Consider the following 26,769-nt stretch of genomic DNA (forward strand, 5'->3'; position numbering starts at 1 on the left):
TGAGGCTGTCATAAAGACTTTGTAGTTAATTGTAGAGAAGTATATGTTAGACTTGTGGTCGAGCGGCTTTTATATCTTGTAGTAGTTTCCCCACCAGATGTCATGTAGTGACGGGAGAGGTAAAGAATAGTATGGGACTATCTTTATTTGTCTTGGAAATATTAAACAGGTATAATAGTATAAGTCCTGGGTAGCTACCTCCCTGTCTCGCTAACTGTCTCTCTCTCTCTGTTCTCAAGCTAATCTCCGTCTCGACCTCTCTATAGGGTCGCTTGTCTCCTTCTAAACTCTCTTTCCTCACATCTCGTGTAGTAGGGTGTGTGTGTCACGTATCTTCCTCGTGGCAACAGAACTTTCTCACGAGAGGACTGCTGACAGCTAACTGAATCATCTTACTGGCCGCTGTCGTCAGCTTTCCCCCGTGTAAGCGTTTAGCGCTGCTCGCTTCTCGCAAACACAACACCTTCTCATCGTTTGACTTCCTGCTTCTATCTGTCTCTCTATCTATCTATTTATCTATCTATTTATTATGTAGTCCTATATTTGCTCGGCCGCGCGAAAATGACGTACCATCGACATTTAATAGTTATAATATATTAATACATACTACATACACATTATAATGAACTTATAAGCTAATTAAGTGAAATACATAATATTGTAAAGTAACATAATTGTATGAATATTGTATACATATATTATGCATAGTAAATAGTGATTATTCAGTAATATTACATTTTAAATAAGTTGAATACATATTGGAATAAATGCATTAAAGTAAATTATTTAACTGTAATACAGTATGTACTTGGGTTATTATAGTGAAATGCATACATGCAAGAATAAAAATAGTTTAAAATTAAGAATATTGTAAGAGTTACTAATATTTCATTTAAAGATAATGGTACTGGTCTGCCATATATGGGTCATTCTTCTTTGTGTTATTATTATTATTATTATTATTTTTTTTTTTTTTTTTTTTATATATATAATTAATACTATATACAAAATATATACACTTCATTCAGGGTGGTTAACTGTGATGTTAACTCTCCCCCCACTAAACAATGACTCCAAATTAGCAATTCTTGCATGCATTCTGTGCATGGCCAACAGCAATACTGCAACAACAATGCAGATAATTATGAAGACAGAAGGTGCTTGGCTATACACATAATATGGGTTGAACATACTCAAACTCAAATCTTCCCAGGGCTTCATTGTTTCATTGATCAGCTGCATAGTTTCAAACTTAGGTGAAGTCAGCTTAATACTTGTGCTCATGTTTAAGTCCATATCAGGCAGTGGGTGGAAATGTTTGTGTGTATGATTGAGGATGGCGTAGTGATTGATGGTGGAAAAAGTAGACATGGATGGTGTAAATACCGCACAGTAGTCTGGTGCTATGTATAATCCTGAGGCTGATGTATGAGATGGTGGTATATCTGGACAGACTATGTAAACTGATGTGTTATGAGGGAAATAAAAAAACTGCGAGTGTCCAATGCGTTGATGGTGTACAAGTTTATCTGGAGCAAAAGTGAAGTTGCAATGATGATGAATATTGTTATTGCTGATGATAGCCATTTCACAAGGGACCGTATCAGTAGGCTGAAACGTGAAAATGTACGCAGGACAAAGATGAACAGCATGTAAGGATGTGCGGCACTTTCGCTCAATCGTTGACTCACTTGCGAAAGTGACAGTGTCTCGTCTCTTGGAGACCATGATGAGTTCGGTGTCTGTGTTGATGTTGATGATGACTAAAGTGTTGTTGTTTCTATAGGGGAAGGGGTGTATTTGGTATACTGTGAACAGGTCTTCCGTGATGAATGGTACATGAACTATCACTGATGTTGGTGTTAGTGTTGCTTCCAAGTACGGGTAATATTGCATAAATTCCCTACTGCGGAACAATGGCTTCAATTTATGTGTATGTATGCCTTGACTAACTATCTGACGTAGCTCATGAACTGGGAGTAAGTCATTTGTGATCTTGCCATCACCAGCATTCGAAATTCCTTGCATAAGTGCCCTGAAATGATCTCTAGTGTTCTCTAATTGTAGTAGAATCGTGTCAATATGTTCTGTGATGATGGAGAAGTGCTGGAAAAGGGTAACGTTACCCTCCAAGTTATTTATTTTATCTATACTCTCGAGAGCTACGATTTCTGCTTGTTTCAGATTTTTCACAATTGTTTTCATTGCTGAGTTCTGTCCTGTGATGAATTTATCTTGGTATGTTAGTACCTGAGCTATCTTATTAAATTTTTTGTTTATTTCTTTAAGGTCATCCTCTGTAGCCAATCCAAAGATGTTCCCAAGAATTGCGCCGCCCAGATCGAACAAACCGCGCTTTTGGCGAGTACGTGTGATGTTGTTCCTGTCGCTCAGCACCTCTGTTCCAGAAGATGGGAGATCTTGGATCATGACGAGCATAGTTGACTTCGCCTGTTCTAGTTTCCATTTCGCTAACTTCACCATTTCATCCACTTCCTTGGTGATATGTGATTGTGAAACATAATTCCCTATCTTGAAGTCCAGAGTTCGCATCGGCGTCGCAAGTCTTTCTATATAAGTAGGTAAGTCATACAAGTAATCTAGACTTATTTCAGTACTCATGACATCCTTGACGATTGTAGTCGTGGCCGTTGGAGCTATGAGGCATCCTTGTCGTACTATATGCTTGGGGTCTAGGTGCGCATATACTCTTACTATGTATAGGAGAATCCATAGCATAAGTCCCTTCATCGTAACCTACCGAAAAAAAAAAAAATCTATTAATTTCCTATAAAGCTGTGGTTGATGATAGTGATGATGTGCGTTACGGTTGGCTGTTATTTCATTTATAGAAGGAGTTTAAATCGATATTTAATTCTCGTAAATGATGTACTGTAGATTTCATTGGAATAGTTGCACCTATGTTCGATTGTTTGGTATATGACCTTAATTTCTTTTTGTAATCATTGTTGTGTTCTTGCTTGGTTTCTTGAGGTACGTTCACCTGTTCGGTTGTATCCGAGGCTGAATAATTATGTGATAATTCCCTTGAAACTCGTTTTAAATGGTCAATATGAACTTGTTTTTCCTCGCCACTTGAAAGTGACTTAATTAAAACTTTGTTTGCCTTTATGTTAATTACTCTGTATGGGCCCTCAAATTTAGGGGATAATTTATTGTCTCTCGTATGAATGACTCCGTAAACAATGTCTCCCTAATCTGATAGGTGAATCTTTTGCCTTTTTGTTAAATGCCTCCGTCATTTCTTCCTTGGACATCGTTAATTGTATTTGCACTCTTTTGTGAATGTCCTGGAATTCACGTAAACGGAGTTTAGAGTAATCATCGTAATTGTATATAGGCATGCTGTCACCTTCTAGGAGCTCATATGGTAATTTTTTATCTGTGCCATATATAATGAAATGTGGTGTGTCACCAATGGATTTATTTATAGACCCATTAATGGAGGCCTCTACTCTGGGAATCCAATCATCCCAGCTTGCATAATTTTCACTGAGAATGTGTCGTAGCACATCTAATACCTTTTATTTTGTCTCTCTACCAACCCATTCGATGCTGGGTGATAGGCCAAAACGTTAACCTTTTTAATGTTGTATTGTTTACATATTTCTTGTAAGATCTCAGAATTAAATTCTCCTCCATTATCACTTATTAGTACCTTAGGGGTAGTAAAGCGACATATTACATTATCTGTTATTGCCTTTGCTACTGTCTCTGCTGTTTTATCTTTAATTGGAGCTAAAATGACATAACGGGAAAAATGATCCGTTGCTACGAATAAGTATAGGTTATTATTGTATGATAATGGCATCTTGAGTAAATCAACAGCGACAACGTCCCATGGCTGATGTGGTACTGGGTAATTACCCATCGGTGCAGGTGTGATTGGGTATCCTTTGTGTTTCGCACATGATTCGCATCTGTCTATATGATTGTGTATATCTCTTCGTAATGAAGGCCAGTAATATAATAGCTGGGCTTGGTTGAATGTCTTATCCTTTCCAGGGTGTCCTGCATGTGGGCTGTCGTGTATCATTCGTAATACTTGGGGTATCATGTCATTAGGTACTACCAACTGGTTAGTATTTCTTTGGCGTTTTGGTTGTTTAGAGTTAATTTTGTATAATGTATTATTGACCATTGTGAATTGTTCAAGTGGGACATGCAGTTTGGGTAATTGTATGTCATCTCCACTTTCTAACTTGTATATTACTTTTGACCATACTGGGTCAAGTCTTTGTGCCTTTGCGATATCCTCGTGGTTTGGGATATTTTCTTTGAGATCTAACGCCGCGACTTGAATTGTGTTCGGGTTCCTAGATAATGCGTCAGCTACTATATTCATTTTACCTTGTATATAATGTATTTGTACATTGTAGTTTTCAACTGTACATTTCCATCTTGCTCTCCTCCCAGAAAGGAGTTTTTCTTTAAACATACCCACCAGTGGTTTATGGTCGGTGAATAAGTGGATTTCGTAACCATATACCAAATCTCGAAACTTTTGTAATGCAAAAATCACTGCAAGTGCCTCTAAGTCTGTAGTGCTATAATTTTTTTCTGCACCTCTTGTTTGTCTGCTGGCAAATGCAATTGGTTGATTCTTTCCTCTTTTATCTTCCTGCATCAGTACAGCCCCTAATTCTTTAAATGATGCGTCTGTACAAATAAGAAATGATTTCGTGTAATCTGGATATGCTAAACAAGGTGCATTCGTTAGTTTAATTTTTAGATTGTTAAATGCCCTTTTTTGTTCTTCTTCCCATTGGAATACAGCATCTTTTTTGAGTAGTTGGAATAGAGGGAAGGCTATATGAGAGAACTGTGGTACGAAGGACCTATAGTACCCAGCCAGACCTAAAAATTGTCTAACTTCGTCAGTCGTAGTGGGTTCAGGAAAATCTCTCACTGCCTGTATTTTGTCATCAGTGGTGTGAATACCATCAGAGCTTAATTTGTGGCCTAAGAAATTTATTTCCTTAAAGCAAAATTTGCATTTAGAAAGTTTAATTTTTAATCCAGCATCACTAAGCTTTTGTAAGAGTAAGTCTAATTTCCTGAGATGATCCTTAATATTCTTCGTTGCGATAATAATATCGTCAAGATAAACAAATATTCCTTGTCCTAAAATTCCGGACAATACGTAATTCATAAGACGCTGGAACGTACCAGGGGCTGTCCTCAGTCCCATTGGCATTCTTGTATATTGATAATGGCCTCTGTTTGTTGAAAAGGCAGTGTATTTACGTGACTCCTGAGATACCGGAATCTGATAGTATCCGTTTAGGAGATCGATGGTCGAGAATATATTATTCTCAGGACCAATATTCCGTAGCACATCACTTAGCAATGGCATGGGAAATCTGTCTGGGATGGTGTGATTATTTAGTTTACGGTAATCTACTACCGCACGCATTTCTCCATTTCTCTTGGGCACAAAGAAAAGGGGAGCGTTCCACGGAGAAACTGAAGGCTCAATAATTCCAAGCTTTAACATTTCATCGACATACTGATTAGCAAGTGTACGTTGGGAGTGTGGTATGCGATAAGCTGGTACGAAAATTGGTGGTGTTTCTGGGTGCACATTAATCATGTGATTAATCAAGTTAGTACACCCTAATCGTTCTCCGGGCAAGGCTACGGTGTCCCTGTGTGTTTCCAGCAGGGTTAACAAATCATTTTCTTCGTCAAATTCACCTGAGTGAATTAAATTCTCTTTATTCTTTCTCTATCCGTAGATTTTATCTCACTTGTTACTCCACCAATATTTATTTCCTTCACAGGGGCGAAACATTTTTCAATATTAACTATGCAAGTTCCCTTCTTCAACTGAACTTCCCCATTCATGTGATTAATAATGAATATCTGAGTTAGCCCTTCGTCGTTCGTATGACATAATGCGTTTTCTACTGACAATCCTTTTACTTTACATAATTCTTCTAAGACAAGAACAGTACTATTCCGTAATTTGCTCTTTATGGTAACCTTCATGTATGAATTAGGTGGTATAACCAAATCATTAGTGAGATGGGCTGGAAAAATTGATAAATCAGTACTGTTAGCTGGGTCACTAATTCTGGAGGATGGGGTTGCTGGTGTAAGTGGATCTATACACTCATCTGTTCGTGTATGTTTGTTTAAGCCTTTAATATTACCAATTCTTTTTGGCTCTCTTCTACCAATCGGTGAGGGCTCTGAAAGTATTTCCTCTATAAATTCATTATCAAAGTCTATTCCATTCATTTGTGGGAGTATAGTTATGTTCTCAGTTCTCATGGATCTTAAGCCCAGTAACATATGAGCTTTAATTGCTAAGTTTTCAACGATATAGAACAATGCAGAGAATGGTCTTGTAGTTTCTGTGAAACTGAGATTTAATCTTATCATACCTTTTACTGTAATCTCTTGACCATCTACTGTGTTTAATTCTAAATCAGCTTCATCCAAAAAAGTTACTTTCTTTTTATTTTTAAGAATTCTATTTAGTTCTTCATGTGTTATTAAGTTCACTGGAGAGCCTGTATCTAAAAATAAGGAAACGTTTTGATCCTCACATACAGCTGGTATCAAGATACACTCATTTCCCAACATGCCTCCTATGTGAAGTTTAACCTTGTTCTTTTTTATGTTTGTTCGTTTTTTGTCATGACTTGGTCTTCCCGATTTGAACATAGACACAATTTTTTCTACTGTTTTGCAATCACTAGTCCAGTGCCCTTGGTATCTATGATGCCTACAGTAAGGACCAAACCCTTGTGTCTTTTGATTATCCTCTTTTGCCTTGATAAAGCATTCATACCTTGTGTGTCCTGGTTTTGCACAGTAATGACACAGAATGGACCTATCCCTTGACTGTGACCTACGAGGTGATTTCCCATAAAAAGTGTTGTTTATAGCGCGAGACCTACTCGGGCTGCGCGAAAACTTATGAAACTGCCTGTAGGAAGGCGTGTGGGAACGAGGTCTAGGCGTCTTTGCTTGTTTGGGCTGCCTCATTTCAGGTCGCGATCGATTTTGTTCTCTGTTTGGGGTCGGTGTTGATGTTTTCACAGCTGATACTGTCTCAGGTACCCTGATTCTACCAGAATGTGCATGTGTGTCGACCACACCTGCTTTACTGCACTGCATCTCTACCTCGTTCATTAAGTCTAGTAAGCACATTCCAGGGATGTACGCGATTGTTTTGGCGATCTTAAGGGTTCTATCAGGTAATTTACACAAGGCAGCTACATAACCAATGATGTCCACGACGAGGTCTGGGGACATCTTTCCATCATCTGTTATCCACTTAGAATTCTCCAGAGTAGCTAATAGGGTTCTCTTGATTGTGGAGACATCAGCAGTTATTTCACTGAGCACATGGTTTGTAGTGTGCTCCCTTACAAGATCTACAATTTTATGTAATTCTGGAATTATACCTGGCAAGAAGTTCATACCTCCAGAAAATTTCTTCAGAAATTCAGTTTTAAATTCATCATATGTCCTAGCACGATGTAGCTTATCGGAGCGCAATAAATTGCTTGCTGGACATCTTTCCTGGCTTATGCAAGATGAAAAAATAGCAATTTTCTCTTGTTCATCTAGTATATGGCGCTTGATGAACATTTGTTCGCACTGACTGATTAATGAAATGACATCAATGAGATCCTTGTCTGTGCCAGAGAATTTTGGGGCAGTCTTATCCTCGTGATACACAAAAACGTGAGGTGTGGTTTTTAGATCAGCAGTATTTGTTTCTTGATTCATCTTTAATGATTGCCCTGTTAATTCAACTTGTACGAGTTTATCGTTATGTGAGGGAATGGTAGAATATGTATGACCGGACCGGTGAACCCTGTTAAGTATATTGGCATACGTATTTAAGGCAGCTGCGAAGTCGATACTCTCAACATCTGAAGGGGTTTCCCACTCATCATCCGAAACTCCCGTATTTGTTTCCTTATCTATAACGTGTGGTGTGGGTTGTACAATGGGTGGGCTGTCTCTTAATTGTGAGTCTGATGTTGTGGCAATTTGTGTGTCATCTGGTATTAACGTGGGTGGTTGCGAAAATATTCCTGTCATTAAGATATGATGTTATGAAATATGCCTCTTGTTTATTTATGTCCTAGCAAACTAGATGATTAAATAAGTTGAATATAGCTAATTTTAGCACTGAGAAGAAATGAGCAAGTATAATTTTACCCACTTGATACAGATCGTAGAGGTGTGTCGATACCAAAGTCGATCTCGGAAGAAAATACAGGTTTGATTGAAGATCTCTTGATAATTCTAGTGGTGTGTTGATGGACGATATTACTCAGGAAACTCCATGGCCTGGTATTTGTAGTGGTTAACGGCTGTCCCAGGCAAACCTCAACATAGAACGTCGAATTTCCAACTTAACTGTGAAAATAAGTGAATATGAGTAGGAGCTATGTGAATAATGAGTAATGAGTAGTGGGTGAGAAGTGCCTGGTGTCCGTCACACGTTGCTTGGCCTGGCAGACTCGCGTTGTGATGTCATCTCAGCACATGGTGACGTCGGCTTCCCACACTGGTAGCTGTGGTGAGTGAATGAGTAGCGATGAGTAACTTGAGTGAAGACGAGTGAGTAAGATGAGTTGTAAATCGTGTCTCACTCTTCGTTTGTTTGTTCCCTTTATTCTATGTGGAAGTTTTCTCTGTCCTTTTCTCTAGTGATTTATTCGTAGAGTTGTTAATTGTAATTGATTGTAGATGGCTGTAGTTGATTGTAGATGGCTGTAGACTTTGTAGAACTGAAGCTAACCTTGTAGTCTCGGTTGCTTTTGTAGAAATTTGCTTTTAATTCGGAGACGATGTCCGCAGATTTGCTGGTTTGTCGTTAAGCTACTTGCAAGGCGTCGAGTGATCTCTTGACCTCTGCATCAGCGTAATGATCTGGGAGACGGAGGGGGCAGGAGCTGATATTGTTGGTTGTTGTCAATCTTGATATTTTGTAGGAATTTAATGTTGATTCGTAGACGAGGTTCGTATACGTTCGCTGCTACCAAATGTCATAAAGACTTTGTAGTTAATTGTAGAGAAGTATATGTTAGACTTGTGGTCGAGCGGCTTTTATATCTTGTAGTAGTTTCCCCACCAGATGTCATGTAGTGACGGGAGAGGTAAAGAATAGTATGGGACTATCTTTATTTGTCTTGGAAATATTAAACAGGTATAATAGTATAAGTCCTGGGTAGCTACCTCCCTGTCTCGCTATCTGTCTCTCTCTCTCTGTTCTCAAGCTAATCTCCGTCTCGACCTCTCTATAGGGTCGCTTGTCTCCTTCTAAACTCTCTTTCCTCACATCTCGTGTAGTAGGGTGTGTGTGTCACGTATCTTCCTCGTGGCAACAGAACTTTCTCACGAGAGGACTGCTGACAGCTAACTGAATCATCATACTGGCCGCTGTCGTCAGCTTTCCCCCGTGTAAGCGTTTAGCGCTGCTCGCTTCTCGCAAACACAACACCTTCTCATCGTTTGACTTCCTGCTTCTATCTGTCTCTCTATCTATCTATTTATCTATCTATTTATTATGTAGTCCTATAAGGCGTCTGGCAATAGATAGATAGATAGATAGATCATTTAATAATTGCATTGATTTTAAAAACCCCGTTACAATTGGCGACCTCATTCCAGGATATTAACTCCTAGCTCTAAAGCTATTCACGAGATAATCCTCACTCGTTCATATTTAGGTATTTATCATTAAAGTTTATAGGCACAAGGTTACTGGTGTTTACCGTTAGTTTAGCAAGTGAATTTCTGCTTTATTAATCCATAGAGTATTTAACTCTATTTAGTACTTTATTCTTGGTAACGCTAGACGATTTTATTCCCTCCTGGGAAGTCGCCGTACCCATTGCATTAATTATTGAGTCTTCCCATTCATTTGCATTTTTGCTTTATTCTTTTCCAGTTAACTAGATAATACTGGTCACCACTAGCTTGTGTCTGTATTCTTTACTTGTGTTATTAGCATTCGTTTGCGAAGCAGAAGTCAGTACTCAGTTTCGGCTTGCTTAGTAAGTTAGCGACATGGCTACCACTGTATTCTTACAGGAAGCCAAAGATATGGGTCTGACAGACCCAACTGAAATTAAAGAGTACATACTCTCACGGCATAATCAGGAGCAGCAGCGCGAGAACGATGCCCGTGAAGAGCGTAAGATTCAGCTCGAACACGAGCGAGAACAGCGTGAACACGAGCGAAAACAGTGCGAACTCGACTTAGAACACGAGCGAAAACAGCGCGAACTCGACTTAGAACACGAGCGAGAACAGCGCGAACTCGACTTAGAACACGAGCGAGAACAGCGTGAGGAACGAGAGAACGAGAACATGAACGTGCCGAGCGAGAAGCACGCGAAAAACACGAATTTGAAATGTTGAAGCTCAAGCGAGATTCCTTGGCTTCAGACACATCTTGTGCAGTTGGTCCAAGCTCCACGAGCATTCTCCCTGCACATGTTATGGCGACCCCACGCATCAAGCTTCCTTCATACAAGGAAGGCGAGCGAATCGAGCCATACATAGCTCGTTTTGAGGACATGGCAGACATGTATCAACTGGATGAGGCAGCTAAGCGGCTCCAATTGCTTAGTTTATTTGAGGGCCCTGCCCTCGATATTCTCCACAGAATTCATGGAGACAATCTCACGTATGAGATGATGAAAGCTGCACTCATTAAGGCGTATGGTCTCACAGTAGACGACGCCAAAGTTCAGTTCATGCAAGCTCATCTCCAAGACAAGGAGACAGCTGTTCAGTTCCTCGACCGTCTCACTGCTTACTTAAATGAGTGGATGGAGAAAGATGAAACTCCTTCCATGCGTGAGGGGATAATTGACCTTATGCTGCGTACACAGCTAGAGAGGTCGTGGCCTGCTGAGCTCATAGCACAGCTTTAGATCTGCCAGGTGAAAGATGCCAGCCAAATGGTAGAAAAGGCTGATGCATATTTCACTACATACGGGTATCAAACTCGTAAGCAAAACACCTGGAAAAGCAGAAAAGATACTGCCAAGTCTGAGAAGCCGTCTCAGACTGAATCCCAGCACCAAGGCCATTCTCAGAGTAATGGCCAAGGTCCAAGCAAACTGCAGAACGACCAGGGGCAAAATACACAGCAGCCTGCTTGGAAGCGGTACAACAAGCACCCCAACCAGAAGCAGTTCCCCAAGCAGCAGCAGCAATACAAGGACAAGCCACGCAATCCTCAGTCAGGTCAATCAGTGTATTGGAGGCAGGAGGCAAACGCAGCCTTCATTCCATGACAAGCACACAGTGGTGCCATCTCTACCAGTACAGGTACTACCGAACAGTTTACGAGTCCCCCTCTGACCATGAACTCTCCTCCACAGATGGTCAATGCTCCACCTCCTCAGATGGTGAGTATGATTTCTCAGACACCTAGTTCTCAGGGCGTTACGTTTGCTGCATCGGTTGTTCCGCAGTCTCATGAATGACTGGCTGCTACCTCCTCAGACCCTTCCACCAGCAACACTGCCTTTCTTGTTCAGCCAGGGTTTGTGGGAGGTGTTTCTGTAAATGTTCTGAGGGAAAATGATTCCTCAGGTTGCTCTGTTAAGCAGAGTTTAGTTCGGCCTGATGAGTATACAGGTCGACAGATCCAAGTTTGACTTACTGACGTTTCAGTGAGATTGTTCCCTGAGGCACGTATCCAGGTGGCATCTCCATTTTTCACTGGCCTGACAGCTGCAGTTGTCATGCCAGAACCTTTATTTGACCTCATTATAGGCAATATACCTGGCATCAAAAATAGTTGCGCCGTAGATGTTGCTACTCAGACTTCGGCTGCTGTGGTAACACAAGCCATGGCCAAGGCTCCAAATCACGTCACTCCATTGACCGTCGCAACGCCGCAAGATCTGATTCGTAGTCAAGATGTTGTCCAAGAGCAACAGACTGACTCAACACTTGCCTCAGTGCATAAGAAGCTGGAGGGTAAAGTGATTAAGTATTCACGGGGAGGACAAGCCAGGTTCCTTCGTAAGCGAGGACGGCTGTACCATGAGTCACAGACACCCCAGAGTGAGGTTCGACTGCAGTTTGTCGTTCCTGCAAAGTATCGCCGAGCAGTGTTTGAATTAGGTCATTGTTCAGCGATGGGAGGTCACATGGGTCAAAAGAAGACCTCTGACCTCATCCATGCAGACTTTTTCTGGCCAGGAATGGGACGGGAAATAACGAGGCTCGTACGTTCCTGTGATGTGTGTCAGCATACCACTGACCGGGGATGTGTCTGTCCTGCGCCATTGAAACCAATGTCCTGTAATCTCTGAACTGTTCGAGAGAGTGGCAGTTGACATTGTTGGGCCAATCTCCCCTAGGGCTAGTGATGGATCAAAGTATATCCTCACTATTGTTGATTTCAGCACACGGTAGCCTGAAGCTGTGGCCCTTAAGAATATAGAGGCCGTCACTGTTGCTGAGGCATTATGAAGTGTTCTGTCGTGTAGGTATGAATATCCCTAAGGAGGTCTTAAGTGACAGGGGTTCTCTGTTTACTTCAGCAATGATGAACGAAGCGTTCAGGTTGCTGTCCATCCGAGGCTTACGGACTACGCCGTATCATCCCATGTGTAACGGGTTGTGTGAGAGGTTCAATGGGACTTTCAAGAAGATGCTGAGGCGCATGACCGCCGAACAGCCAAAGGAATAGCCGTGGTTCATTGCTCCTCTTCTATTTGCTTATCGAGAAGCCCCACAGCATTCATTGAAATTCTCACCCTTTGAACTGGTGTATCGAAGGTCGGTCCGTGGACCACTTCAAGTCCTTCACGAGTTGTGGGACGTTGAAGAACCTGACCCTGAAGTCAAGACCACCTACACCTACGTCCTTGATCTAGCTGACCGCCTCCAGTCGACATGAGAGTTAGCTAAGGAAGAATTGATCAAGGTGCGCGAAGTTCAGAAAGCCTATTATGATAAGAAGGCAAAACTTCGGAAGTTTAGTCCAGGCGATAAGTGCCTGGTGTTACTCCCCACTGCCCAGAACAAGTTGTTGGTGCAGTGGAAGGGTCCATTTGATGTAGTAGAGTGCATTTCAGACCTCAACTACATAATTCGATGGAGAATCTTCGTAAATGGTTCCACATTAACATGTTGAAGGCTTATCATGAGTCAGACCCCGAGGAGACTGGCCTACAAGTAGCTGACGATAGTGACCAGCCACTGGAAGAAACCGGGGCAGCCGCGGTGATCCCAGCTGATGACCATGATGACGAGCCCTTAACCACTCAGTCCCGTCAGGAAGAGACTGTCGGAGATGTTTTACTTAACGCTGACTTAGCATTAGGTGATCAGAATGCCACAAGGTCACTGCTCTGTCAGTATGCTGATGTCTTCTCTGACCGACTTAGACTTGCAAAGGTTGAGTGTCACAAGATTGAGTTGACCAGCGATGCTTCCGTAAAGGTTAAGCCATATCTGATTCCCATGCGACTACTGGGTGCAGTAGACAACGAAATTGCCGACATGGAGATTGCAGGTATTATTGAAAAGTCCTCATCTCCTTACTGCAGTCCAATGGTAGTAGTTCGCAAGAAAGATGGTGGGGTCAGGATTTGTGGCGACTACAGAAGGCTCAATGCAATCACCAAAGTGGATACTGAGCCAATGGGTGACCATATTGCCATCTTCTCCAAGCTGGCAGGGTCACGATATTTCACGAAGCTCGATCTAGCGAAGGGATTCTTCCAGATTCCCCTTCATCCTGAGAGTCGTCAGTTCACTGCCTTTGCTACTCCTAGGGGGTTGTACCAGTATAAAGTCCTACCGTTTGGAGTTACCAATTCCCCAGCAGTATTTAATCGTGCCATGAGACAAGTGCTCCATGGTATCGTAGGAGTAGAAATGTTCGTTGACGATGTTCTCATTCATTCTGTCACATTGGAGGAGCACCTCAGACTCTTGGAAGTCGTTTTCAGTAGACTCCAGAGTTTCAACATGACTGTGAAGCCTACCAAATGTAAGATTGCTCACAGTTAGGTGGAGTTCCTTGGACATATTGTTGGCAACAGTCACTGAAGGTGTCAGGGTGACAAGATCAGGAAGGTTAGAGAAGCCCCGAGACCCGTGACCAAGAAACAGGTTAGGACATTCCTTGGCCTAGTGGGGTATTATAGGAGTTTTATCCCCAACTTTGCTCTCATTGCCCAACCATTGTAAGAGGTGCTATGGAAATATGCTCCGAACACCATTGAATGAGGAGAAGCGCAAGAGAGATCTTTGATTGTTCTTAAGAACATGTTGTGCAAGGAGCCTATCTTGTGGTTGCCTGATTCCAGCAAACCTTTCATACTACGCACTGATGCTTCACAAGATGGAGTAGGTGCCGTATTGATGCAGGAGTCGGAAGGTGGAATCTTCCCAGTGGCATACCACATCCGTAGGCTAAAACTGGCCGAGAGGAATTACAGTACTGTTGAGAAGGAACTCTTGGCTGTGGTTGATGGTGTTAAAAAATATTATTATTATTTATCTGGGGCACCATTCACTCTGGAAACTGATCATATGCCACTCACTAGTCTTAGCACGACCAAGACGGCTAATGCAAGGTTGACACACTGGACACTGTATTTACAGCAGTTTAACCTTGTTGTGAGATACATCAAGGGAAGTGATAATGTAGGTGCAGACCTGATGTCTCGCCTGCTAACTGCTAACACGGGCAACTGTTGTATGCTGGTTTCCGTAAGATAGGCATCCTCAGAGATTTGAGTAATCCAAGGACCAGCCTGGTTCCCAGTTAAAAGTGTACCAGTAATTGTGAACGTCTCGCTCGTTGGCCCCACAGGACACAGGATGTCCAGGGCCTGTACATACATGTATACCATAAGTTAAGGGGGAAGTTTGAGAATCCTGCAGAGACAGTCCGAGGCTGTGTATGAATTACCTTGTGGAACGTCGCACAATATCCACACGAGTGTTCACACCCACGGTGGGCGTTAAAACGTGACCTGCCCAAGATTGCGTAGCGATTCTCAGCTTCCTGTCATTAATCGTAGATGTAGAGTTAGTTAAGGTGCTGTTCCCTCACATGCTGGTCGGCTGCGCCGCATGTTGAGCAAGGTGGACGCCAGGTTAGAGCTCCCCCTAAACTGGGTGATGGGATGTTGTTAAGGTGCTGTACCCTCACATGCTGGCCGGCTGCGCCGCATGTTGAGCGAGGTGCATGCCAGGTTAGAGCTTCCCTGCTAAGAACCCTTACGACAACATTTCCTGGTTAATAATGTACCTAATAAATTAATGGCGACCTCGAATGTACGAAGCTTAGGCTGTAACTCGTATTTTTCAGCTAGAGTGTACCTTTCATATCAGGTACTGATTGCTAGGCAGAGAGAGTAATTGTAATGTAATAAGAATTTTTTGTCTCATTGACACTTTTAATGCTCCACCTTAATTGATTTTGCAGGAACAGCGATGGGTGTAGCAGTTTTGCTGTGCGGGCCAGCTGACTGTCTGCCGCACGCTGCCGCCTCTTCTCCTCTATCTTTGTCGTCACCATATTATTAATATTTACTATAAATTTGTATTACATGATTTTACACGTAGGTACAGTTACACTACAACTGTCACACCTACACCGTGTATCACATACACCACACTACACAACAATTAGTTGTCAATGTAAATGTAGCGAACTTTCGCTCAGTTTGACCTGAGTACAGGATTTTCACTGTCGTCACGGAGTTTTTCCCTCAAGCTTGCCTCTATTAACTTAAATACGAGGTTTTTACGCTCATTGGCGATAGTGATTTTCTCCTGTAGCAGGATAGCACACACACCACAGTGTTAATTTTGTGTGACTGGGTTAGGATGTGTACATGTATGTATATATCTACAAATTTTTTCCCATAAGGAAAAAATTTCATTTTGTAGGGGCGTAATGTCACGAATCAAATATGCGACATTTTCCTTTTGTGAGAAACCACAAACTATTAGTGGAAAACTCACTATGTATCGTTCAGTTAACCGTTTCTCTCTCCATTTCGGTGGGATGCTTTTTTCAAAACATTCGTCACTGTTTCAAAAGTGACCATTCTAATGCACGTCATTAAGTGCTCTACTGAGTGATGTTATTGTTTCTTTATTGTTCGCCCCTGCTTGCCTCAACCATTGGCCACGCTTTCTTCCGCTGGCCTATACAATATCCTACCACACGCATCGTATTTGAATTTAGTCTTTTGTCTGTCACAACGGAGTGAGGTTCTGTGCTCCAGTAATGAGAGTGAGAGAGGTCATCTAGCACCCAGACTCCACTAGACTACAGTTCTCCAGGCTCCCACCCTTCCTTGGTGATACACTACATTGACCAGTATTTTCTTTTCATTTTCCTAGACTTAAGAGTTTAGTTAAGTGTGTTGTTTCCTCACATGCTGGCCGGCTGCGCCGCATGTTGTTTTCCTAGGCGTAAGAATTTAGCTTTTGAGTGAATAAGTGAGTGCGATCTCTTTATTTGAATTCATTTTGAAATGTAACGTTAAATTTATTTCTTTGTAATCAATAAATTTAACAGTTCTTTTTCTTTGAGCTTAATGTAATGTAAACTCGTGTTTCATTCTCCATAATTAAGCTTATTTCCCTTATAGCTCCTAGCTTGCATAAAAGCTTTGCTATTCATTACTGGTACTTAGGCCAGTCTTGTTGTATTAAGCTTAAAACCCGTTGTGCCTTCTAGGAGTTAACGCATCCACAAGAACCTGATATTATTAATAGTATTATTTATTGTCAGGGGTGAAGTAACTTTCTCCAGAGGCTAACAGTACTAATAAACAGCAATTGTGAGTAATTAGTCTCTGCTGTGTAGTGTTGAGAAAGTTTATAAATTCTCGTTCTGAGAAAATCGGCGAAGCAAGCCGGCATAAAGTAATCATTGCTTGATTTAGCAAGACAATCATTGTCCCTGCTCTTCAGTATTATTGAGAATTATCCTTTAATATTGTATTTATTTTAAAAACCCCGTGACACTCTGTTTCTGTACTAACACTGCCTAGGCAAACTCTTTCATCTTTGTCTATCAACTTGTACCTTTCTTTCTTGCTGGAAGTTTGTTCTCATTCAGCTTGTCCCAAAAAAGGGTAGCCATTCCCAGCCCTCCAACAATTGCCCATTTGCTTTAACATCTTGTATTTCAAAAATATTTGTAATTTTTCTTAATAAAAAAAATATTATAAAGCACCTTTCCTATCACAATCTTCTTTTCGATCGTCAGTATGGGTTCTGCCAGAGCTGCTCCTTTGATGATCTTCTCACCTACCTTTCAGACTCGTGGTCATCCTTCTTTCAGGACTTGGCAGAAAGCTTTGCTGTTTCACTTTACATTTTAAAGGCTTTGAATCGAGTCTGATATAAATCTTTAATTTCCAAATTGCCCTCATGCGGCTCCTATCCTTCTATCTGTTGCTTCATCTCTAGTTTATTTTCTGGTCGTTTATAGCCGCTGTTGTAGACGGCCACCGTTCTTCTTCTAGGGCTATCAATAGTGGTGTTCCTCAGAGCTCTGTGCTATCACCAACTTTCTTCCTTCTATTCATCAATGACCCAAGCTGTTGGCTACATCGAACCCTATCCATTCGCACGCGATGACTCCACGGTTCGACTTCTCATTCGCTTCCTGCAGTGTCCATCTCAGCAGTTACTTCAACAAACGAGGGATGAGGCTATGGCACTTCTAGTGTCCGCTTGGCTCGCATTTCTGAATGGGATAAAAGTAAACTGCTTCAAAAACTCAGTTTGTACAGTATATCTCTCAGCCCGATAAAATCTCCTGCAGCAGAATCCTCTAATTTTTAACAATATTCAACTCTGTCCTGCATCATCCTTAACACACTTGTGGTTTCATTCTCTGATTTTAACTTGGAAAGATCGTATCACCTGTCTTGTAAAATCTGTTTCCAAGAAATTAGGCGTGCTAAGCCGATTTCGTACCTTCTTTACCCCTGCCTAGTTGTTGATATTACTAGTATTCACAGGTTTTATTCGCCAATGTGTAGAGTGAAACTCTCATGTGTGGGGAGGCTCTCCACATACAACTCTTCTCAACGAGGTGGAGTCAAAGGTTTTTCGTCTGATTTAACTCTCCTCTTCTTATTGCCTCCCTTCAACCTTAATCTTTTCTCTGCACTGTTGCTTTGTTATCTCTTTTCTGTCACTACTTTCATGATCACTGCTCCTCTGAAACTGTCTGCCTGTATCCCTTCAGCACTACGGTGGGGACGCAGCACCCGTCTAGCAACAAACTTATCCCTTTTCTGTCCAAATCTCTCATGCAAGAGTTGCCGTTACTCCCAGTCCTTCATGTATGCAACAGGTCAGCTCTGGAACTGCCCTCCTCTGTCTATATTTCCTACTACCTACGACCTCCAGTCTTTCAAACGCAGTGTGTCCAGGCATCTCGAAATGAACTGGTTTTGAAATTGGTTCTCTGTTATCTTCCTTTTTTTAATGGAGAGATCAATCTTGTTGCCTTTTGACCGTTGGTTCCTTATTCTTTGCATACAGGAAAAAAAAATCGCTAGCAATAACAGTAGTTTGATCACAGATATTCGTGTGAATTTGAAGATAAATATAAATGATAATAATACATACCCTGAAGATGGTTTAATAAATTTTAGCCATGTTTTTAAGGTCGGTCATTTAGGTATTAATAAAACATCAAATACGTTGGAATCATAGATACGAGACATCGTGAAGGGTTGATGGAAAAACAAAAACTAGGGGGGTTGTGATCATATAATCGCAAATGTTCGGTAAATCATACATGTATCAATATTATATTTCCAAATTTTTCCATTACAAACAATACTAGACTATGTCAAGTAAAATTTGTTTAGTTAATGGAATCCATGCAACGTACTCCAACAGTTCAGAGTCATACCGATTTCCGAAGTTACTCTTTCTAATTTATGCATTTAAATATTATGGGCTATTGTTGTACTTCAGTGTCGTATAATGCATTACAGCTGGGTTGCTCTATGTTCAACTGCTCCTCTTCATCATAACCCCTTCAGCTCTAGACAATTTTTGCGTTAGTTATTACTTTATTTTATCCTTTGGCTCTGTTTGACATTTTTTAAAAAGTGAACGATATATTGCGCTGTAAATAAACCTTGCAGTTTGAAAAGTCTGTCATAAGTTGAGTAAAATAGCAGGAGGCAGCACGAACGAGACGAAAAATACGCCATTGTATTGACAGAAATACAGCGACCATGTAGACCCATGAGAATATTTCATGTGATTTTAACCGAAATTTGTGGTAGGTTACAGACCAGCCAAAGAGTTTACGTCAGGCAGGGAGTCGTGAGAAGATTCACACTAACTTATCCCATTGAGAACCCAGTCGACTGGACAGAACTGGGCATTATTAAAAGTTTAAAAAGGGGAAACCCAGGGGTTCTGACCTTTGAGTTTCGCGACTACAAGCCTGTAGGTGGAGGGCGCTTCACACTGTACTCATCCAGCAAGGCCCCACACGCAGCAACCCTGGGATCCAGTGGATTATACACATTCGCACAGATATTCACAGCTACTTCACACTGAGATACACACTACACTAAGACTCGAAATGGAAATCACACTAATATACAAACATTAACACAGACATTCTCAACTGCTTCACACAAACATTCACGCTGGCTTTCACACTAATATCACATTGACACTGACACACACACTTTGCACTGATAATCGTACGGGCATTTGGACTAACTACACCTATTTTCTCATCTACTTCTCACTGGTAATGCCTCTTACGTTTGAGCTGACATTTACGCCTCCCTTTGTCACGGTATTCACATCAAAAATTTAATAGTCATTGCCTGAAGTAACGTAGGTGTTGCGTGTTATCTGCTGTGAAAGTGGTGTTGATGTTAATGTGGTGTTGATATTAATGTGGTGTTGATGTTAATGTGGTGTTGATATTAATATGGTGTTGATATTAATGTGGTGTAGTTATTACTATAAGGAACATATTTTAATTGATTTTGTAGGTTTCAAAATACCAGATACATAGCAGTATATTCAGCTCTTTGCACATCAATATCCATGTGCTGTATATGATTATGATGAAAACTATATCATTATTAAAATGAGAGACATGGCAGCCTAAAGCAATTAATAAATACTAAGTCGCTAACGAAAAGATGCTAAAATGCCACTTGTGCCACACAAAACATGGCCCTAAATGTTACCGACAATGTTATCTGAATCTGAAGGGAATGTAGGTGAAGGTATTGTTCGATGTGAAGTGAATGAGAATATGGATCAGATTTCCAATGTGACAACGTAAAATGCAATGTGAATGTATTTGAAAAGTGGAATGACTGATAGTTACGTCAATGAGAATACGAAAGAAATTTTAAAATGTAACAACCTAACATGCAATATGAAGGTGTCCATGAAGTTGAGTGACGGATAGTTTCATAGAAAGTGAATGTGAATATGAATCACTTTTCCAAGGCGCCAACGTGCATGCAATATGAAAACGTATTTAAAGTGGAATGTAAACTGAAAGGTAAGTGGCAGTATATACCACATAATTCTGACTGTGAAGCTGATGGTGAATGTGAAAAGAACTGGGAGTATGAAGTTTAATAAATTTGTGAAGTTGAAGGTAAATGGGAACTAGATATACGAAGGTAACTACATAGGTGAATGATAGGTACAATGCTTAAAGGAACTGGCATGAGCTAATACTGGACAGAATGTTGGAGTTGTGTAGTGTGTATTTATTCTGGTGTGGGTGATATACCAGGTGGTCGTGTGGATTAAGGCAGTTCACTGAATGTAGCCAGTGAGAGTTTACATTCGATGCTTTTTTTTTTTTTTTTCCTTCCACTTTTTTCTTTTGTCTATATAATGCCACTCGGAAGAAACAAACGGGTACTCTTGTCTTTCATGTCTGGTTTTCCATTTTAAATTGTTCATTGTCCATCGACTTTAGTGATCTGAGACACTGGCCGCAGTAATAAAGATTAAAATCTAGCTGATTATGCACTATGACCAATAGCTAAAAACATTATATTTCGTTCAAACTAACGCCAGACCTCTTTATTCGTCTCAGTAAAAAACGACTGCAGTTAATGGATTAACTTCCTATCAACGATTGTCTATATATTTTACTTTTGCAGCCACTTTTCTTCACCTATTGAATTAAAGGATTACAGGTATTTAAAATCATTGGAGTGCACCAATACAGTGTTTTTCATCATTATTTGTAAGGGGCTCTAGAGAAACCTGAAGGGGAACCACAAGGATGTTAAAATCCCCACAAGTTGGGAATGAAGTGAAAAAGTTTAAAAAATACTGCTATGAGAAGAAAAGGAATCAATTATCAATGATGAAGTGCCACAAAAGTTAAATGTCAACAAATGGTGAGATATAAATACCAAACACTTACAGGCTTGTACTTGAATTTCAGGTGTATTGTGTGTTAAATATTTACTTATGACTTTGATATAGACCTGGTAATCTACTTACGGCCAGGTGCCTTGATCCCGTAGGGGTGGCCACAAATAAAATTTAATTTCCTTCAAGTACCTCTGTCTTCCACCATCAGGGATTGGGAGGGATTGAAGAGAATTCTCGGACCTTTAATAAGATGTAAACAAACCTTTGTTCCAGAATATTCAGTATCAGTAACGATCCCCTCATCTTTCTTACTGGCCAAGTCAAACTCTGATTCTTGCCCATGTACGAGTACAGGATCAAAGTCACGCCATAGATGAAGGCAATATTAAGGGATTTAAAGCACCATCACCCTACCTGATATCAGGGTCACCAGGGAATATACATCGTTCATTATCCTCCTTTCAGATAATAATTATACACTGTCAGCAGACCATACCCCTCGATAATGGCACCAAACACTAGTAAATACATAAGCATAATAATTACCAAAATAACAAGTGATGCCAGGCACAACGAACCTTGTCCAAGTTGCAGTTACAGTATTTTATTGCTATTAAATAGTGAATTGGTACAGCCATTTAGTGTTTACTCAGCAAACAATTAAAGTCTCAGGTAATGGCGCAAATCAAATGGAATTTGTTATCTGTCATTTCACCCAAGATCAAAGGTCATGGTGCCAAATGAAGGCCCATATGGACTTTCGATATCTTTATAACAGTATATACGGTATCTCTTTATCTTCAACCAGTTTTGAGTTATAGCCCAATGAATATCCGTGATCTTGAGTTTGACTTTTCATTGCCATTCAAGGTCAAAGGTGTTGGTGTCAAATGAAAGCCCATGTAGGAGTTCATGTATATATATATATATATATATATATATATATATATATATATATATATATATATATATATTGTTACATAGCCTATGATTTCATCATCCTTTGTATAATTCTAATGTACAGTATGCTGCATGTTTGATCACGATTCGCCTCGTCGCTTCCATAGTGACCAAGCTTCCGTGTTCTACCTCACTCCCCCCTTCTCCTCCCTTATAGTAGAGTGAGTCGTTCTTTCTGTTGTTCAGAGCAGGAGTGTCAACTCTTTGTCCACTATGGCTTCATTTGCGTGTCCTTCTTACAAGTTGTATCAAGCTCTGCCAGCCCCTATATAATGAGCTCAGTCTCTGCATTAATTGCCACTTAGATCTACTCCTCATTTTGTTCACATCTCTGTCCTCCCCTGTACAGTTGTTATTATTTTTGTGAGTGCTCAGGAAGTCTCCAGCCATCTGGCTGCTGTGTAATTTGAGTATAAGTGTTATAACATTTTTTTTTTCTTGTACTGTATAGCATAAGATGTTAATTCGTAGCCCTGGTGAGGTTTTTGTGATTCATGTGGAGTTTTTGATGTCAGCCATTGTTAATAATATTTTGTATCTGTAATAATATATCTTGCATTAACTGAGCATTATCCGGTTTTCTCATTTTATCAGGGCTGATTTAGATAAATTTACTCTTGCTAATTTCGTGTTAATAGAGGCTATTGCAGTTAACCATATATTTAACCTGATTTTTGCCATTACATTATCCTTATGAGTCCTGAATGTTTAGTTGTTAGCTTGAGCATTAAACTTTAACTTGTAATTTTACCTAACTCTTTTGTTTTGAACCTGGAACTTTGCGGGACAGTAGTGATTTTAGTATTCTCACTTGAAGTGTTCATTATCTCTCTCTGTTCCGTAACATAAATTTGGCGACCTCACCAGGATATTCAGGATATTATCATAAGGATATTGCTTGATATTTTGTGACTGATTTATTCATGATGTCTACTATTACTATGCTTGATGAAGCCAAAGATTTTTTGTTAAATGTACAAACAGTGTTTGATGTAGAAAACAGAACAAAGAATGAACTTAAGCTTGTTGCTCAACAATTGGGAATTGCTGTTCGCTCTCATCATTCTAAAGATCAAATTGTTGACATGATTAATGAAAGCTTGTTTAATGTAAATCCTCCAGATGAGCAAACGCAGATTGAAATAGCTAAGTTACAGCTAGCCCTGCAGGAGGCTCGTGCTAAGGAGGCTGAGTTTCAGGCCCTTGCTAAGGAGGCTGAGTTTCAGGCTCGTGCTAAGGAGGCTGAGTTTCAGGCAAATGCTAAGGAGGCTGAGTCTCAGGCTCGTATTCAGGAGGCACAGGCACAGGCTCAGGCACAAATTGAACTAGCTAGGATTCAGGCAGACCATGAGTTTTTTTTTTTTTTTTTTTTATGTGTCCGACTCAGGGCATAGGCTCCACAGCCTGCTCTCAAGGCCCAGTAGTCCTCCTACATACCATACTCCTCTCTACATGTCACCACTTCGGCACTAACACCCACCGTCCATATTGAATACATGCTAGGGCTGTCTCATACAGGACTGGTGTATTGGTATTAGCGGGGGTACTTTTATGACATGTCGGCGGGTCATCTGGTAGATCAGGAAAGTGTGCTTTCATGAAATTCAAATCCTTAAACTGTTCCCTGCCCCAGCCGGGATTCGAATCTGGGTCCATCAGGACTGCAAGCCGCCTCTCTATCGCATGAAACAAGGTGGAACTGGATCACCTAACTCTGATGACTTTGATGTGGCTAAAAATGTTAAACTTGTCCCTCCTTTTAATGAATCTGATTTAACAAAGTAATTTTCAGTTGTTTGAGAGGGTAGCTACAGGTTTTAATTGGACCAAAAAGTATTGGCCAGTACTCCTACAGAGTGTTCTCACTGGTAAAGCTCAAGTAACTTCTGCATCTTTCCCTCAGGATCAATCTGATAATTATGATGTAGTTAAGAGCTTGATTGTTAAGGCCTATGAGCTTGTTCCTGAAGCCTATAGAGTAAAATTTAGGACAACTTATAAGCAAGATAAGCAATCCCATGTTGAGTATGCAAAAATCAAAGAAGATCTGTTAGAGCAGTGGTTAAATTCTAAGAATGTAAATTCTGATTTTGATAAATTTAAGCAGATGATTTTGCTGGAGGACTTCAAAAGGTGTATTAATAAAGATGTAAGCCTATATCTTGATGAGAAAAGAATAGATAATTTGTCTGATGCTGCAGTTTTAGCTGATGAATATGTTCTCACTCACAAGAGATATTCTAAAGAAAAAAGGAAAGCTGAGAGTAAGTACGTTGCCTCTACTCAGAGTACAGATAACAGGAAAGAGAATAAAGATGATGTTTCTCAGGAAGTAAATACCAGCTCCATCTCTAGATTTCAGAAAAGTAAATGTACTTATTGTAGTAAGCTTGGTCATACTACGGAGAAATGTTTCAGGAGACAGCGTGATGTGAACAAAAAGGAGTCTTTAAATATTCAGTCAATTGGTCTAGTGTCCACCCTTGAGAGTTCCCAGAATTCTTTAACCGAGTTAACTGAACCTGCTTTGAGGGGTAAATTAAATTCTCATGATGGAGCTCCTCTTTTGAGCAGTAACGTGGGTGACACTCTCAAGAGTTCATGTGCTAATTTCCTGTCTGATGGTTTTGTCAGTCCTCTGGACAGTAATGACAGGAAATCAGTTAAAATATATCGTGATACAGGTGGTTGCCAATCCCTTATGCTGACCAGTGTTCTAGGCTCTAATGTTAATTCCTCTGATGAAACTGTAATTTTACAAGGTGTAGGGAATAATTGCTTCTCTGTTCCTCTGTGCAGAGTGAATTTAGAGTCTGGTTTCGTTAATGGTTCCGTTATGGTTGGGTTGGTTGTGACACTCCCAATGTCAGGTGTAACTTTCTTACTTGGAAATGATATTGGTGGAAGTCAAGTGTGTCCAGCTCCTCAGTTGTCTAGTGAACCAGTGGCTGCAGCCCAGGATTGTGGTGTCCCTGACGTGTTCTCTGCATGTGCTGTCACTAGGGCTAAGTCTAAAGTTACTGGTGACTTAGAGGATAATGATGATGATGATGTTATCCTAGCTGACACTTTTCTTGCTAATTTGGACCACTCACCAGATGAGGCAGTACCCCATAGTGTTGATAATTTGTCTCGTCAAGAGTTGGTTGAGTTGCAGGTTGCTGACCCTGAGTTGAAAGGTCTAGCTAACTCTGCTTGCAGTGAGGAAGAGTCAGCTGGTGCTTCTACTTGTTATTATATAAAGTCAGGAGTACTTATGAGGAAGTGGAGACCCCCAACAGCATCAGCCGACTGTGAATGGGAGGTTGTACATCAAGTTGTCATCCCTCGTGTTTGTAGGCAGGATATCATTAGAGTGGCTCATGATTCCAGTTTGGCAGGACACCTTGGAGTGAGTAAGACTGTGGCACGCATTTTGAAACACTTCTACTGGCCAGGTATCTTCAGAGATGTTTCCTGGTATTGTAAGTCTTGTCACACCTGTCAAGTTGTGGGGAAGTGTAATCAGACCGAAAAGGTTGCACCTCTAGTTCCCATTCCTCCTTTTGAGGCGCCATTCACCCGTGTGTTGGTGGATATTGTGGGCCCTCTTCCTAAGACTTCTTCAGGATTTTCTTATGTGTTGACCCTGATTGATATGGCTACTCGTTATCCTGAAGCCATTCCACTTAGAAATATCTCAGTAAAGAACGTGGTTAAGGAAATGCTAGGGTTCTTCACCAAGTTTGGTCTGCCAAAGGAGGTACAGTCAGACCGGGGAAGTAATTTCATGTCAAATGTTTTCAAGCAGTCTCTGAAAGAGTTGGGCATCACCCAGATCATGTCTTCAGCTTACCATCCCCAGACCCAAGGAGCGTTGGAGAGATATCATCAAACACTCAAATCGATACTCAAGAAATACTGTTTGGAACATCAGAAAGACTGGGATAAAGGTCTTCCATTCATTGTATTTGCCGCAAGAGAATCTCCAAATGAATCACTGGGTTTCTCACCCTTTGAATTACTGTTTGGCCATGAAGTAAGAGGACCCCTTAAGCTACTCAAGGAATGCTGGCTGTCGGAGGAAAATGACGTCAACCTGCTGGAGTATGTGAAGAAGTTCAAAGATCAGCTGTCCACTGCTTTACAGCTGGCAAGAGAGAATTTAGGAGCTGCTCAGGAGAAGATGAAGACTTGGTATGATAAGAAGTCCAGGTTACGCCACTTTCGGCCAGATCAGGTTTTGATTCTGCTACCGGCGCATGGGCAACCTCTTCAAGCCAAGTTCAGTGGTCCTTATTTCGTGGAGAAGAAACTCAGTGATGTCAACTATGTCATCGCCACACCAGAAGGTAGAAAGAACAAGCAACTTTGTCACATCAACATGCTAAAGTTATATCACAGGCGAGACGAAAATAACCCAGTCTGCAC

Source organism: Coenobita brevimanus, chromosome 40, assembly GCF_032717465.1.
Source record: "Coenobita brevimanus isolate Jiangsu-jjx chromosome 40, ASM3271746v2, whole genome shotgun sequence".
Taxonomy (NCBI): Eukaryota; Metazoa; Arthropoda; class Malacostraca; order Decapoda; family Coenobitidae; genus Coenobita; species Coenobita brevimanus.